Source organism: Balaenoptera borealis (assembly GCF_965194805.1).
Source record: "Balaenoptera borealis genome assembly, chromosome: 20".
Lineage (NCBI taxonomy): Eukaryota > Metazoa > Chordata > Mammalia > Artiodactyla > Balaenopteridae > Balaenoptera > Balaenoptera borealis.
This window is the reverse complement of record NC_138879.1, coordinates 43,297,524-43,313,286: the sequence shown is the minus strand read 5'-3', so window position 1 is coordinate 43,313,286 and position 15,763 is coordinate 43,297,524. Positions and strand designations below refer to the sequence as shown.

General features: G+C 47.6%; 1 protein-coding gene across 4 annotated transcripts in view; it reads left to right on the top strand.

The window, feature by feature from the left end:
- RHOT1 (ras homolog family member T1) overlaps window positions 1-15,763 on the top strand; it is a 91,150-nt gene that overhangs the window by 74,913 nt on the left and 474 nt on the right. For all 4 annotated transcript variants that reach the window (XR_014238198.1, XR_014238199.1, XR_014238200.1 and 1 more), the window contains one exon: window positions 1-15,763. This exon is cut by the window's left edge. The gene's annotated coding sequence lies outside the window, so the exon portion shown is untranslated.

The following is a 15,763-nucleotide window of genomic DNA, read 5'->3' as shown; positions in this document are numbered from 1 at the left end:
TATTTTAACTAAAGATCTCAAGAACAAAATGGAGGGAATTCCCTGGCGGCCCAGTGGTTAGGACTCCGCACTTTCACTGCTGAGGGCCCGGGTTCAATCCCTGGGTGGGGAAACTAAGATCCCTCAAGCCGTGCAGCGTGGCCAAAGACAAACAAACAAACAAACAACAACAACAAAAATGGAAAATCTAGATTCCGATACTCTAAGCAAACCTAGGCCTGGGGGAACTGACAGATAAGCATTTAGGTGAGCAGACAGTCCATTGTCATCCCACCTCACCTTAGGTCAGTTCACATGTGCAGGGGTGCGTGGTGGGGTGGTATCCATTTCTTTCCTCTTTGTATGATATTAAAAGGTGCTTACATTAAGGGGGTACCCAATCTGCATGTATCTTTACCCACTCATCGATATGGGTTCTTAAATTCCCCACTAGCAGGTTGGATTCCCATTCATCTTGTCGGTAGGATGGCTCTATTAGGGTGCCTCTTCTCAAAAAATAGAAACAACAAAAAAGGCAACAAATCCTCCTGAGAAGGGGGTATGGGGTTATAGCAGACAAGGGTAAAATGCCTGTCACAAAAGATAACCTGTCTTGCTCATCAATAAGTCATCTGTCCTTTGACTTCCCAAGGTCCTGGAGAAACAGGAGCTCAGCTGGCTGTGAGCTGCTTGGGACCCCTACATGTGCTTCAAGCAGTGGGTAGTTTGGGATGGAGGGCAAGGTAGTGGTCCCTCCTTGGTTAAGAAATAACTCCTGAGCCCTTGTAGAGGGCAGTACAGCATAGGAAATTCTGGATTGCAAGATGAGAATGTCTGTGCACCAGCAGGCTTCTGCCTTTAGGGTCCAGTCTGAGGCCCTGGGGATGGAGGGATCCTCAAAGCGCTTTGACTTCTTGCCAGGACAGAAACGGAAAAGTGGCTAGAAGCGTCAGGAATTGGTAGGTCTTGTTTTCCTCCCCCACTCCCTGCCTCCCACATAAAGCCCCAGAAGGAAAGAGCAGCTTAGCCCCCCTACCAGCAATACTGAACAGTCACCCCCACCCACCTCCAGATCACCCACCTGTAGCCTGTATGGGAACCCTGACCCTTGGGGAAAAAATGCTGACCTACGAACTCCCCCCATTCTCCTCGAATGCACCCGGAGCAGAGTTTTGACTGAACTCATCAATCCTTTCTTTGGAACCTGTTCTTCCAGCTTCATCTTCCTTCCCTTGTTTCCTTTATTTCTAGAATTCTGAGAGCTGTACTGTTCATTGTTTCTACCCATCATTGTTAAGGGAGAGATATGGAAACATTCCCATGGTAACAGTTTCATCTCAAAATATCTGAATGCTATTAGCTGCTTTCCCACTCCAGGGAAAAGACTAGATTCTTTTTTATCCTTCTTCATCTTCAGAGAACAGTTGACAGTTCCTCTCTACACTGCAGGGAGGCCTGCCCAGGTCAGAGGTAGAGACTGGAAAGCCCAGAAAGTCAGACTTGTTTCTTAGCTAACTTCACTTTCTGAACAAAGTAGAACCATTTCAAAAACTTAAAATTATATGGCTCTCACACTGACCCAGAGAATTCCTGGTGGAAGCACTGATGAAAATACCAACTTCCCTGGGGGAAATCACCACCTGAGAACACATGAGAGGGGCCAGCACAGACATGGTTCAAAGCCCCACGCACCGCACTGTTTTACCGCAGAGCTGTGTGGTTTGAGCAAATTCAGATGTTATGTGCTGATGGTCGATGGAGACACAGCAAGAGGCAGTGGGATGAGAGAGGGTTACGCTTTATATTCACGGCAGGCTTTGTGGTTGACAAGGGATTTTCAGATTGAAATAGGATGATGCAAGAGACAGGACACATTTGTTTTAAACATGTATATTTGTTATCTCACTGTTCTGATGGGTCAGAAATTTAGGAGCAGTTTAGTTGGGCGGTTCTGGTTCAGAGCCTGTAATTAGGTCGCCGTCGTCTGAAGGCTTGACTAAGGCTTGAGGATGCCTTTCCAAGATGGCTCGCTCATACGGCTGTTGGCAGGAGGCCTCAGTTCCTCACCACATGGGCCTCTTCCTGTAAGGCTACTTGAGTGACATGGCAGCTCGCTTCACCACAGCGCAAGTGAGTGAAGAGCTAGAGAACAAGGAGAAGCTGCATTTTCTTTCATGACCTAGTCTCGGAGGACACGCATTGCTTCTGCCATATTCTATCTATCAGAAGTGAGTCACTAAGTCCAGCCCACACTTAAGGGGAAGGGAATCAAGCTCTACTGCTTGAAGGTAGGACTATCAAAGACTTGTGAACATATTTTAAAACCATCACATCATAGTAGTTATGCAAAAGAAGGAGGCAGTGCTATATGTACTGATATGAGGCAATCTCCAAGATATATTCAGTGAAAACAGCAAGATGCAGAACAGTAAGTTTGGATACCATTTGTAGTTTAAAAAAGCAATGAGGGATACATATGCAAATATACACACATATGGTCTCATATACATAGATTATCTCTTAGAGGATATGCAATAAACTAGCCTCGAGGTAGGAGAGAGATTTGCTTCTGTACCTTTTGAATTTTATTTGTGCAACTATTACTCTTCAATAATAAAATAAAACTTAATTTAAAAATAGATTAAAATAACAGAAATAAATAACATCGTTGCAAGAATTCAGAGTAAAAGAATGACCAGTTTGGGTGGAATGAATTTTAAACAGCTGCTGGGGTAGATGATTTCTGGGGATTGGTTTGCTTGCTTGCTTGCTAATTTTCTTTGAAGCTAGTTTGCTTTCTTTGAAGGCATGTGTTGAGACAGGAGGCTGTAAGCAAGAAGTTCAAGGAAAATAGACTGAGCTCTCTGAAGGAAGGCACTTGGAAGAGAACTTCCTCAAGCTCCCACACCATATATACCTGCATTTGTATGTATCTGTTGTCCTTTCTCTCCTGTTACTACAGATAAATTGTCCACAAGGCAGCCCCATTACTTCAGCGTTGGATTCCATCCCCTCTCATCTACATCTTCCAACAATTCTGTCTCTCCACCCCCTGCATCATCAACTTTTTTTTTTCCTTTCTGCTGGATGTTTTTTTTTTTTTTTTTGGCCGCACTTCGCGGCTCTCGGGATCTTAGTTTCCCGACCAGGGACTGAACCTGGGTCCTTGGCAGTAAGAGCATGGAGTCCTAACCACTGGACTGCCAGGGAATTCCTTCTCCTGGATGTTCTTATACAAACATATCGTTATTTCTGCCTCCTGAAAAAGTTATCTTGTCCCCATTCTTCTGTTCACCTTTACAGTAGCATTGCTTGGAAGCTTCTCCAATGTCTTCTCCTATTCTGTCACTTAAAAACTTGAGATATAATTCACCCACCATAATATTCACCTGTTTAAAGTGTAGGATTCAGTGGTGTTTAATATATTCACAAAGTTGTATAACTATCACCACTATCTAATTCAAGAACATTTCATCACCGCCCCCCAAAAGCAACTCCATATACATTAGCAGTCACTTCCCCTCCAGGCCCTGGCAAACAATCTACTTTCTGTTGATGAATCTGCCTATTCTGGATCTTCCACTTAGATGGAACCATGCAGTATGTGGCCTTCTGTGTCTGGCTTCTTTCACTTAGCATGTTTTCAAGATTCATCCATGTTATTGCATGTATATCACTTCTTTTTATGGCCAAAAAATATTCCATTGCATGGATATACTACATTTCGTTGATCCGTTCATCAATTGATGGATTTTGGAGCTGTTTCCACCTTTTGGTTATTATGAATAATGTTGCTATGAACATTTGTATGCAAGTTTTTGGATGGACATATGTTTTCAGTTTTCTTGAGTATATACCTAAGCGTGGAATTGCTGGGTCATATGGTAACTTTTTTTTTTTTATCATGGTGTTCTGAATTCACAGAACAATTTTTTTTAATTTATTTTTAATTTTATTTATTTTTGGCTGCATTGGGTCTTCTTTGCTGTGCACGGGCTGTCTCTAGTTGCGGCGAGCGGGGGCTACTCTTCGTTGCAGCACACAGGCTTCTCATCGCGGTGGCTTCTCTTGTTGCGGAGCACAGGCTCTAGGCGCATGGGCTTCAGTAGTTGTGGCACACAGGCTCAGTAGTTGTGGCACAAGGGCTTAGTTGCTCTGCAGCATGTGGGATCTTCCCGGACCAGAGATCGAACCCATGTCCCCTGCACTGGCAGGCGGACTTTTGACCACCACGCCACGAGGGAAGTCCATGGTAACTCATTTTTAACATGGTGAGTAACTGCCAGACCGTTTTCCAAAGTGGCTGCAACATTTTTACATTCCCATCATCCTTTCCTGACGTTACACTTGTTATGGTCCATCTTTTTATGATAGCCATCCTAGTAAGGGTGAAGTGATAACGTCATTGTGGTTTTGATTTGCATTCTCTAACGACTAGTGATATTGAGCATCTTTTCATGTGCTTATTGGTCATTAGTATGTCCTCTTTAGAGGACCTCTGAGTCCTTTGCCTATTTAACAATTGAGTTATTTATCTTTTTATTGTCAGGTTGTAAAAGTTTGTTATCTTCTCTCATTCTGTGAGTTGTCTTTTCATTTTCTTGATAGTGACCTTTGAAACACATAAGTTTTCATTTTAAAGAAGTCCAATTTATTTATTCATTGTGTTGTTTGTGCTTTTGGTAACATATCAAAGAAACTGTTGCCTAACCCAAGGTGACCGAAATTTATACCCATGTTTTCTTCTAAGAGTTTTAACTGTTACATTTAGACCTTTGGTCCATTTTGAGTTAATTTTGTATATTATGTGAGCTAGTGAGCCAACTACTGTCTCTTGCATGTGGATATTCAGTTGTCCCAGCACCATTTCTTGAAAAAACTATTCTTTTCCTATTGAATAATCTTCTCTAGGTCCATCCATATTGCTGCAAATGGCAATATGTCATTCTTTTTTATGGCTGAGTAATATTCCATTGTATGTATGTGTATGTGTGTGTGTGTGTATATATATATATATATATATATACACACACACACACACACACACACACACACACACACACACACCCCACATCTTCTTAAGCCAATCATCTGTTGATGGGCACTTAGGTTGCTTCCATGTCTTGGTTCTTGTAAATAGTGCTGCTGTGAACATTGGGGTGCATGTATCTTGTTGAATTAGAGTTTTCATCTTTTCTGGATATGTGCCCAGGGGTGGGATTGCTAGATCATATAGTAGCTCTCCTAGCCTGAATTCTTGCTTTGTTTTTCTCTATAGCTCTTACCACCATTTTATATACTGTACTTTTTATATAATTAATTTTGTTAGTTGTTAGTCTCCCCAGCACTGTAAGCTCTGTGAGGGCAGAATTTTTGTGTGTTTTATTCACTGCTTTACTCTCAGCTCCAGCACAGTGCCTGGCACATAGCAAACACTCAGATACTTGCTTAGTGAATGCATAAAGAGAGCCTGCTGGGGGTGGATGGGAGAGTGTAATAAAAAGGAGGGAAAATTAGCACATTTTATAGAGCTGTTTCCAAAGTCCTTTTCACATATCATTTGATTCTCAAAACCAAGAGGTATGGTATCATCATCCCCATTAAAACTATAACAGAACTGTGGCTAAAGGAATTTAGATAGCCAGTCACAGACCCAGTTAAGTAGCAGGACTGGGACTTGTACAAACGCCCTCTGTCAGATGCCTTGATTGAGGTTAGTACCCAGTTAGCAAAGGCCTTATGGGACAGACCTTAAGCTCCTTTCAGCTTTGATTTTGCGTATGACCATTTCCCAAAAGAAGGAGCAGAGCTTCTGGCATGCACTTCGTACGGGCAACACCACATTTCTGAGTTACAGCATCCTAAGAAAACTCCAGGGCTTCCCTGGTGGCGCAGTTGTTAAGAATCCGCCTGCCAATGCAGGGGACACGGGTTCGAGCCATGGTCTGGGAAGATCCCACATGCCGCGGAGCAACTGGGCCCGTGAGCCACAACTACTGAGCCTGCGCGTCTGGAGCCTGTGCTCTGCAATAAGAGAGGCCGCGATAGTGAAGAGGCCCGCGCACCGCGATGAAGAGTGGCCCCCGCTTGCCACAACTGGGGGAAGCCCTCGCACAGAAATGAAGACCCAACACAGCCAAAAATAAAAATAAAAAAATATAAATAAATAAATAAATTTTAAAAAAAGAAAACTCCAGCATGACAGAGTGAGCACACCACCTGCAGATGCCCAGGAGAGCCTGGGACTTATTTTTAGCCAGAATAGGAAAAAAGCCGAATATCTTCTAGGAGAGTTGGCAACTGGCGGGCTGCTGATACAGCTGTGTTTATGTAAGCCAGCGGCAGAGGAGAGTATGAGGGTTAGAAAGGAGGCGGGAGGTGCTGAATCCACCTCTACACTTGCTGATGCTCTGATGCCCAGTGCCTTTTTTGGGGGAAGTTGTGGGTCAAAAGTTATCACTGAAGAGAGAGGGTTGTGCAGATAATTTGGAGATTGTAGAGAGCATGGGAGCAACGGTCCCCCCGGCCCACATGTCAGAGCATTGTCGAAGCAGTCCCTTAGAAGATGCGTCCACTGGTTCTTGGCCTCTTCCCACCCTATTATCCAGGAGTAAATAAAAGAACAGCTCATTCAAATGGTACAGCTGTAAAGCACAGCAGCTCATCTGATTCTGAGCGTGTTTCTGATATTCCAGGTGAAAGCAATCCCTAACACCCCATCCTACAGAAGTTGTCGAACAGTGGGGTCCTGTTTCCTCATAGAGGGAGAGAATAAAGCTTTAAAGGAGTCTTCTATGGGCTCTCCTGAGGGTAATCATGGTGGAAACTTTTTCTAGTAGGGATTTTTTAAATATTTAATTATGAAAATGTTCAAATAAAAACAGAAATAAAGCAAACAGCATAATGAACCCTCATGTACCCATCAGCCACCTTCAACAGTTATCAATGTGGCCAGTCTTATTTCATCTGTTCCCCCACCCACTCTGAAATGATCTTGAACAAATCCCAGACAGCACATCATTTCATCAGAAAATATTTCAGTGTGTACCTCTCAAATATAGGGAACCTTTAAACAAAATAACCACAACACCATGTTCACACTTAAAAGAAATAAACAATTTCTTAAGATCAAAATACAGAGTTCAGATTTCCCCATTTGTCTAAAGTTTTTGTGGGTTTTTTCCCATTTTGTTTAAATGAGGATCCAAAAAAAGATTCATCTCTTTTCCTCTCTCTTTGCAATTTATTGCTGAAGAAAGGAGGTCATTTGTCCTGTAGAGTTTTCCACAGTCTGAATTTTTCTGACCGCATCCCCGTGGTGGTTTTCAACATATTCCTCTGTAAATTTATTTGTTAACTACCAATTTGTTTCCTATAAACTGGCGGTTAAATCTAGAGGCTGGGTCAGACTCAGGTTCAGTTCTATGGCAAGAATATTTCACAGGTGGTGCTGTGTACTTCCCTCAGAGACAGCGAATGACTGGTTTCTTTTTGTGATGTTGGCAGCCTAGAATCATTGCCTAGACCCCATTCACTGACTAATGCCTAGTCATTTTAAGGAACAAGTGTGGCTGCAATGTCTGTTTCTGAGTAATACAATCAGAAAGGCATTCCCTGGAAAATGTGTTGTCCGTTTCTTTGGTATTTCCCAGTCATGAAGACAGCCCTGGAAGTCCTGGTGGCCGCACCCTGGGGCTGATCTGGAGCCCTTTAGGGAACCACCAGCCCTGGGCTTTGTATGTCTCGGTTGGGTCTCGGGGTGCTCTGGCTATTTTTCCCCACTAGAGGACAGTCTGGCTCCAGGACTTCATGTGGTTCCCCGCCAGTCTTGCAACTCCCATGCCTCTCCGAAGGCCAAGGCTTTGGTGTGCATTTATTAGGCACCAACTGTGTGCCTCCTGTGTCAAGGTGAGAAGGGGTCAAACACAGTCTTGTGGCGTTGTTCCCCGAGCTAGTTTCTTTGTATTCTCTTTTAAAAATAAATGACCCTAGGTACTTCTCCATCTGTTGGAAACCACTTTAGACCTCCAGAAGGTGGCTGCCTCCTGCTGTAAACTGCAAATTTGGTTCCTTGGTGTTGGTTTGGGGAAAAAAACAAAAACAAAAACTGCAATGTATGGGCTTTTTAGAATGTGAATGTATCCAAGAAAGATGCCAAAGTATATTCATCTCTGAAATAATGTATTCATTTATTCAGCACCATGTATTGAGTATCCAGGGGGAAAAGGGAGGGGCACTGGTGCTGACTGAGAGGTACTGTGTGTCAGCACTGTCTCATCCTTTTTACCCACACGATGGCAAGCTGTGTCTTATTAGCCTCGTTCATATCCACAGAAAGTGAGGCTCATTGAGCCTAAGTGAACTAACCTGCTGGAGGCAAACAGAGATCTGTATGAATAAAGATATGTGGTTTCCACTAAGCCCCCTAGATACCACGCCGACAGGCATTGTTCTAAGAGGTAGAGAAAGGGAGGTGATTCCAAAGGCATCCTGTCATTGTGGAGGTCGTGATCTAGCCCGGAAGTTACAGCGAATGGACAGTTACAGGTTCCCCAATAAGTGGTCATCATCACGACATACAGACTCTGCTGCTCTGCTGCTGTCCTTATGCAGGGGGGAGGCCACTGACCACAAGTAAAAGGGCAACACCGGGCTCTGCGGTAGGGATGCCTTTGTGTTGACTGCCCACTCACCCTGCCCCCATCTGCCCGGCGACCAAGGCTTTCAGGAGCATCTGTGGGATTCAGGCTATGACCAATCCACCTGGAATATGTAGCAAAGCCAAGACAGACATAGCACATACCGCTCACAATCTAGTTTCACGGAGGAAGACAAAGGCAGACACATGTGTTAGCAGGGGAAGACAATGAGCTCTTGAAAATTCTGTGCTAATGTAGCAAATAATTTCAAACCCACTCCCAGCCTAGTCCCCATTACCTCACAGTTCAGCCCTGGCAGCACAACCAAACTCACATCATAGGTGCCCAAGCTGTATAATTGACTAAATGCCGACAGTTACATTAAGGAGAGAGAATGACAGCTGGCAGTTAGGAGAATGGACTGACTGTCTTAAGCTGGGAAAGAAGATACAGGTGGCAGGTATCTAAAGAAACAGAGCTAGGAGCACTTGGAGAGGCCCAATCCCCATCACCACCTCAACCTCAGGCAATCAGAGCTGCTCCAGACGAGCCCTAGGATAATGAATGAGCCATCAGCCAGCGCCTTTGCTCTCCAATGGAAGGACCCCCTCCCCCCGCTTCAGACCATTCCTCTGCAGATACAATGGTGCTCCAGGAACCATCTGGCAAATGTGCCCGTTCCTTCAGCGGTTCTGGTATTTCCCTGACTTGCAGCCCTTTTCTCTTGGATATAAATTGTTGCAGCAAGCCAAGCCAGCAGAATGCTTACTGGTGCTTCACAGGCTTTCCCCGAGCCTGGTTAACCCCATGGCTCACAGCCTATGAGGCTGTTCACAGCTAATGGATGTCTTGGATGCGTGCGTTTCTCCTGTCTGCTGTTCTTGTGTATATGGGAGTATGCAGAGCCGGCATACAGGCTGCAGACTGGAGCCGCAGCAGCCAGATTGAGAGGCCGGGGGGGAAAGCACATTTCTGTTGCAGGACGTCCTTCACGGAGAAGGGACAGGTTAACTCCATCTCTCTGCAGAGGACTTGGACAGCTCCCCGAGGAGCCACAACAGGCCGCCACAGCTGTAGGACAGATCACGTGCTCCGGCCGCACGTGGGAGGCTGCCCGGCAAACCCAGACCGCCCATGCCAGCCAGCCGCTGGCCCCCAGTTTGCACAAAGCCACGTTCCTCCTCTGACGCAGCCTGATGGTGTACAAGGCTGGAGAACCGTGGGTCACCTTGGAGCCCCTGGAGCCAGCCCCCTATTTCCAGCCTGCTTTACTGATTCTAATTCAGAGAACTGATAAAGGCAGGAGATGGAAGGGGAGACTTATTAGTCTCTCATCTCCTTGGTGATAGGCTTTATGGACAGGGAGGCCAAGCTGAGCCGTCAACCATAAGCCCCTTCACCCCCATCCAGGGAGTACTGGATTGTTCCAGAGGGCTGGGAGAGGAAGCAGTCACTGCAAAGACTCCCAGAGTGTCTCCATCACCCTAACAACAAGCGGGCAGTTTCTATGCAGATTCACACCTTCCTGCCTTAGTACATGCAGTTCCCTCTGTCTTGAACGCATCAAGCCTCATCCACCTGGCCAACTCCTACTTGGTTTTTTACGATTCAGCTCTGGCATCATTTACTTGGACCCCCTTTCTGCCACCACATGCTTTGTATATATCTCTACTCAGTACCCATCACATTGTACCTGCAGGTTTGTTTTTTTTTTTTCTAGCATTTTAGCATGTCTTCTCCACCTGTCTTAGACCTCAATGAGGGTCTAATTCATCTCTGTGTCTGGAGCCTCAGGCTGTCAAGATGTTTATCAGCAGTGTTTTGGGAGGGGAAATCAGAGATCACGGAATTTCAAGGTGGATTCTCCTACTGAAATCTCCTAGTCCCACCCACATGTTTCACAAAAGACAAAACAGGTTAGGAAACTGTGCCTTCCCCAGGGTCACATGGCTAAATAGTGGCAGAGCTTGGACAAGAACCCAGGTCTGCTGACTCCTGGGCCTGCTCGCAAGTGCTGAGGAATCACATCCTCATCTGTATTTGCCCTGGCCAACCTGGGTGGAAGGGATGATCGAAAATGAACAGGCTTCTGAGCAAACAGCAGGAGGGCGAAGGATGAGAGTGAGAACAATTGAACTGCAGAGCTAGAAGAGGTGTCACAAGTTATCTATCTAATCTGACCTCTGCATTTATAGATGAGAAAATGGAGGCCCACGGGGTTGAGCTGCTTTGCCCAAGGTCGCACAGCAAGCTGGTGGCAGAACTAGGACGAGAATGCAAGCTTCCTAATTCCCAGGAGATTTGAGAGCTCACCTCCCACCCCCACCCCAGAAAGAGGATGACCAAGCCCCCATGACCAGCTGCTCTCCGAGGGGTGGGTCCCTGGAGTCTTCGACTCTTCTGGGCTTTTCTCTCCCTCTCCTGGTGGCACAGCACTTAAGTAGGGTGCGTTCTGCATAAATAATAAAGAATGCTTCCCTTCCAGGGAGGAAGGCCGCGTCTGGGCAGGCAGTGTGACAGATGGTATTTACAACGTGTACTGAGAAGTTCTCACACAGCCTCACTTGGGCTGAGTGGCTGAGAGGTGCAGGAGACAGATCTGAGTGCCCGCTGTCTCACTCCTCTGCCTGGTGTTCCTGCTGCTGCTGCTGCTGCCGCCACCACTGCCGCAGTTCTCTTCTGTCTCCCTTGGGCCGGTTGCCCCATGTCAGCCTGGATCTGGAGCTCCAGGGTGTTTGCTGCTGCTGCTGCTGCGAACTCATCATCAGAAAGCCTGCCTGTGGGGCTTCCCTGGTGGTGCAGTGGTTAAGAATCCGCCTGCCGATGCAGGGGACACGGGTTCAAGCCCCGGTCCGGGAAGATCCCACATGCCACGGAGCAACTAAGCCCGTGTGCCACAACTACTGAGCCTGTGCTCTAGAGCCCGTGAGCCACAACTACTGAGCCCACGTGCCACAACTACGGAGCCTGCGCTCTAGAGCCCATGAGCCACAACTACTGAGCCCATGTGCCACAACTACTGAGCCTGCACTCTAGAGCCCATGCACCGCACCAAGAGAAGCCACCGCAATGAGAAGTCCAAGCACCGCAACAAAGAGTAGCCCCGTTAGCTGCAACTAGAGAAAGCCCGTGCACAGCAATGAAGACCCAATGCAGCCAAAAATAAATAAATTTTAAAAAGAAAGAAAGCAAGCAAACCCGCCTATGGACCCCAAGGCATTCTTCCCCATAGCGCCTCACTAGAGGTGCTGGATTAATGAACACTCTTCCCCGAAGGAGGCCAAGGAAGTCCTCTGAGGCCAAACACTGGGCAGAGTTCCCAGGAATTCTGACATCTGGGAGGCCTTCCCCAGGCCTGGAGAAGTATGAATAGGACAGGTCCGTTCACTGAGCACGTACTTGCTGTGAATCTTCTAGGTGCCAGGAGTCATCCTAGGAGTCAGAGATTCTGCTGTAAGCAGACAGAACCAAGTCCTTGTCCTCGTGAAGTGGCCTCTCAAGCAGGAGGTTCACCACGGGCTTTGTGACAAATTGCCTCCAGACTCTCTCTGTCCCTTTCACTCTGCACAGACTCATGTCTGGCTCTGTGCAGTGGGGAGTGACAGCAAAGCAGTCCCCCTCCTGGGGGCGCTGCACATGTAGCTTAACAGAAACAAAGCAGAAAAACAATCCAATGGCTTTGCTCCACAGCCAGAGACACCCCCCACTGTTCTGACTCCTACTAGCCTACAGCTGGACAAGCCCCCCCCCCCGGGTGCCCTGACTTAGCCCCACCCGCTTGCCTTGGGAGAAGGTCACTGCGGGCAGTGGTTGGGGCTTTGGTCTTTCACTCTTAAAATAAGAAATTTGGTGAGAGGAATGGAGAATCAAACCTCCTCTGGGCCTGGGGATCTTACTGTCCCCATCTGTACCTGTTCTGCTACCTCAAAAAGGCCAGCTTTTTGAGGATGGAATGAAATGACAAATGTGTAAGTGCTTTGAAATAAAGGCAGCAGGGATACAATTGTATTTTTATTATGCAGAAAAATCTTTTCTCTATAACATAAAACTTGTTTCTTGTTGAGGGCTGAGAGTAATAACTATGTAATTAGACTCCATGTCAGATCAAGAGACATGCTCTGTTTTTCATTAAACAGACATTTGTTCAGCTCTTACGGTGTGCAGTGTTGTGTATTGGGATGGGTGCAAAATTGAATAAGCCATAATCTCTCCTTCAAGGAATATGTATTTTCATACAAGGAAGACAAAACTTGGATAATTTAATGCAAGGTCAAAAGAAAAAAGTGACCCAGAGGAAGCAGTGGTCCATTTGGGCCTGGAGGGTTGAGGAAAGCTTCTGGAGGAGAGAGCATTCGTCAGAGAGGCACACGATTGAACATGCACGTGCTGTTTGCTGAGGACACAGGGCCTGCCTATGGCATAACCAAAGGTCACACAGAGTGTTGGAGGCCCAAAGAGGATCCAGAAATGGGACCCTGGGGACAGCCTAGCCCCAAGGAGATGGCAGAGAAGGAAGAGGAGACCCAGCAAAGCAGCTGAGAGTTTCCCTGAATGTGGGGCTGGCTAAATCTTGGAACCAGGAAAGTTTCCTCTCTGCTTTTCTGAGCTTCACTTTTGGGTTGCCCATGCCTCTCTCTGAAAGGGCTTGGTGTCTGTTGACCTAGACATCTTTCAGTAATGATTTAAGTTCCTTGGAAAATTGGCCCTGGCGTGAGAGAGGAAGAGACGAAAGGAGAGGGAAAAAAAAAAAAAAAGTCCGTTTAGCAGTCATGTTCCGTTTGATCTCCTCGACAGCGGGCAGTAATGGAAGAATGCTGGAGCTGGGGATGGAGGGTGGTTGGATTCCAAGTGGCGGTCTCCTCCCTGAGCTGCGCCCGCTGTTCGGACTTGCAGACTTCAAACATGACTGGGGGATTCCTGGAAGACAAAAGAATTCAGGGCCCGGGCTTGGATCTCAGTCAAAAATAACTCATGTCTTCATCTCAGGCAGCTCGGGGCTGTTTGCAGGTTTCTCAGAAGATGGAGCTCCACGCGGGCAGGGGGCACTGTGAGGGTCAGTTTAGGTTTGCTTTGGGGAGAGAAAGGACCTTGAAGGGTGTGGGCTGTTGGGTGGGAAACTGTTGTTGAAGCCGAGAGGTTCTGGAGAGAAAGCCACCCCCCCCCCCCATTTACCCCGCTTCTCGGCGCTGCCATTTGCTTTGAGCGGTAATTACAGCCCTTAATGTTTCTTCCCTGGCTTCTCATTAGCTCACGGTGTCCACAAACAAACTCCCGACTCCCCTCACCACCCGCCTTCCCTCTCCCAGTGGTTCCTCCTGGCTTTCCTGGTTCCCCATGGCAGCCCCATTGTTCCAGCCCCTCCCCCACCCCAGGTCAGAACATCAGGTCCTTAAAGAAATCCCCCTCCCTGTCTTGGTGGGTGCATCTTAGACACTCAGCCCCCAGACAGCTCTTCCTCACTTATCCCACTGGGCTGTAATTAGAGGATTATCTAATTTTCTCCCAGGAGGCTAGGGCCTGGGTCTTATTCCCTTTGTATTCTCAGCACCTCGGCCAGGGTCTGGCAAAGAATGGACACTCGCAATGTGTTAGTTGAATTGCTGTCTTGGGCTACTGCCAACTTAATCTTCCTAAAATGCTGCTCCAGTTAGAAGCCGCCACTGCTTCTCCATCGCCCATTAAGCAAGGTCCAGCCTCCTCAGACTGGTACTCAAAGACTTTTTGTACAGTTTCTCACCCACCTGGCCATCCCCGCTTTGTGCTCACCCACTGAGTTGTCCCCAGGACAGTCGGTGGCTTTCCTGTCTCTGTGCCTTTACTGCAGTGGCTCTTTCCACAGAGAAACCCTTCCACACAAAGCTGCGCCCCCCCCCCCTTTCAAGGTTCATCTCAATAGCACGCTCCTGCCCCTCTGAGCTTAGTTTGATCCTTCAGGGTTTGAACTGCTCTCTCCCAAGCTCTTATCCTGTTCTGCATTGACTTAGTGTCTGGATAGGAACTTCAAGAGAGGTCATAGGGCTTCCCTGGTGGCGCAGTGGTTGAGAGTCTGCCTGCCAATGCAGGGGACACGGGTTCGAGCCCTGGTCTGGGAAGATCCCACATGCCGTGGAGCAACTGGGCCCATGAGCCACGATTACTGAGCCTGCGCGTCTGGAGCCTGTGCTCCGCAACAAGAGAGGCCGCGATAGTGAGAGGCCGGCGCACTGCGATGAAGAGTGGCCCCCGCTTGCCGCAACTGGAGAAAGCCCTTGCACAGAAACGAAGACCCAACACAGCCATAAATAAATAAATAAATAAATAAAGGAAAAAAAAAAAGAGAGGTCATGAGTGTAGAGCTCTTACAAAATGAAGAGCAGGGTGTAAATGCCAATCAGCCCTTGCCTGCTGTCATCTCCAGGTAGACCCGGGGTTCCCTAGGGCAGAGCCCGTGAACATCTCTGAGCGCCTGGCCATGCACCGTTCAGTGGAAGTGAGTGGTCACCGTGCCCTTTCTCTCCTCTGTCCCCAGCAGGGCTCAGAATGTGCTGGTCCTCAGGTTGTCTCAGAGTGGGACAAAAGCTATCAGAGAGCCTGGCCACTCCCACCCCTCAGAGGTTCCGGGCCTCGGGACCCAGGCTCCACGCCCCACTGCCTGCTGGAGAGTGGGTTATTCCCAGTTGCACATTCCCCTGGGGCTGAGGGGTGCAATGAGCTGGCTGGTGAGGCTGAGGCAACACTGAGGGCAAAAGGTGAGTGTGGCCTCAGGTTCACAGGGGATGCTGGATGTCACCGCTCGTCTCCAAGTCCAGATGGCCGTGCTCCTTCCAGCAGGGGCCAGGGAGAGGGAAGCCATCTCCCAAAGGGAGGATTCTGGCTAGAGGTCAGGAATTCTTCCCTAGGAGACTTTTGGGAACAGTCTGCCAAGGTGGGGTGAAACGTTCCTAGGACAGAAGGAAGAACAAGATACCCTTCTGGATACTTCCCAGAGCCTCGCTGCTGCCCTCATGACTCTTGGATGGCACCTCCCATTCTCATCTCCCTATGCTCAGGCCAGCCTCCTGGAGGGGAATCTTTTTTTTTTTTTTTTTTTAGTTCCCTGACCAGGGTTCTAACCCGGTCTCTCGGCAGTGAAAGCTTGGAGTCCTAACCACTGGACCGCCAGGGAA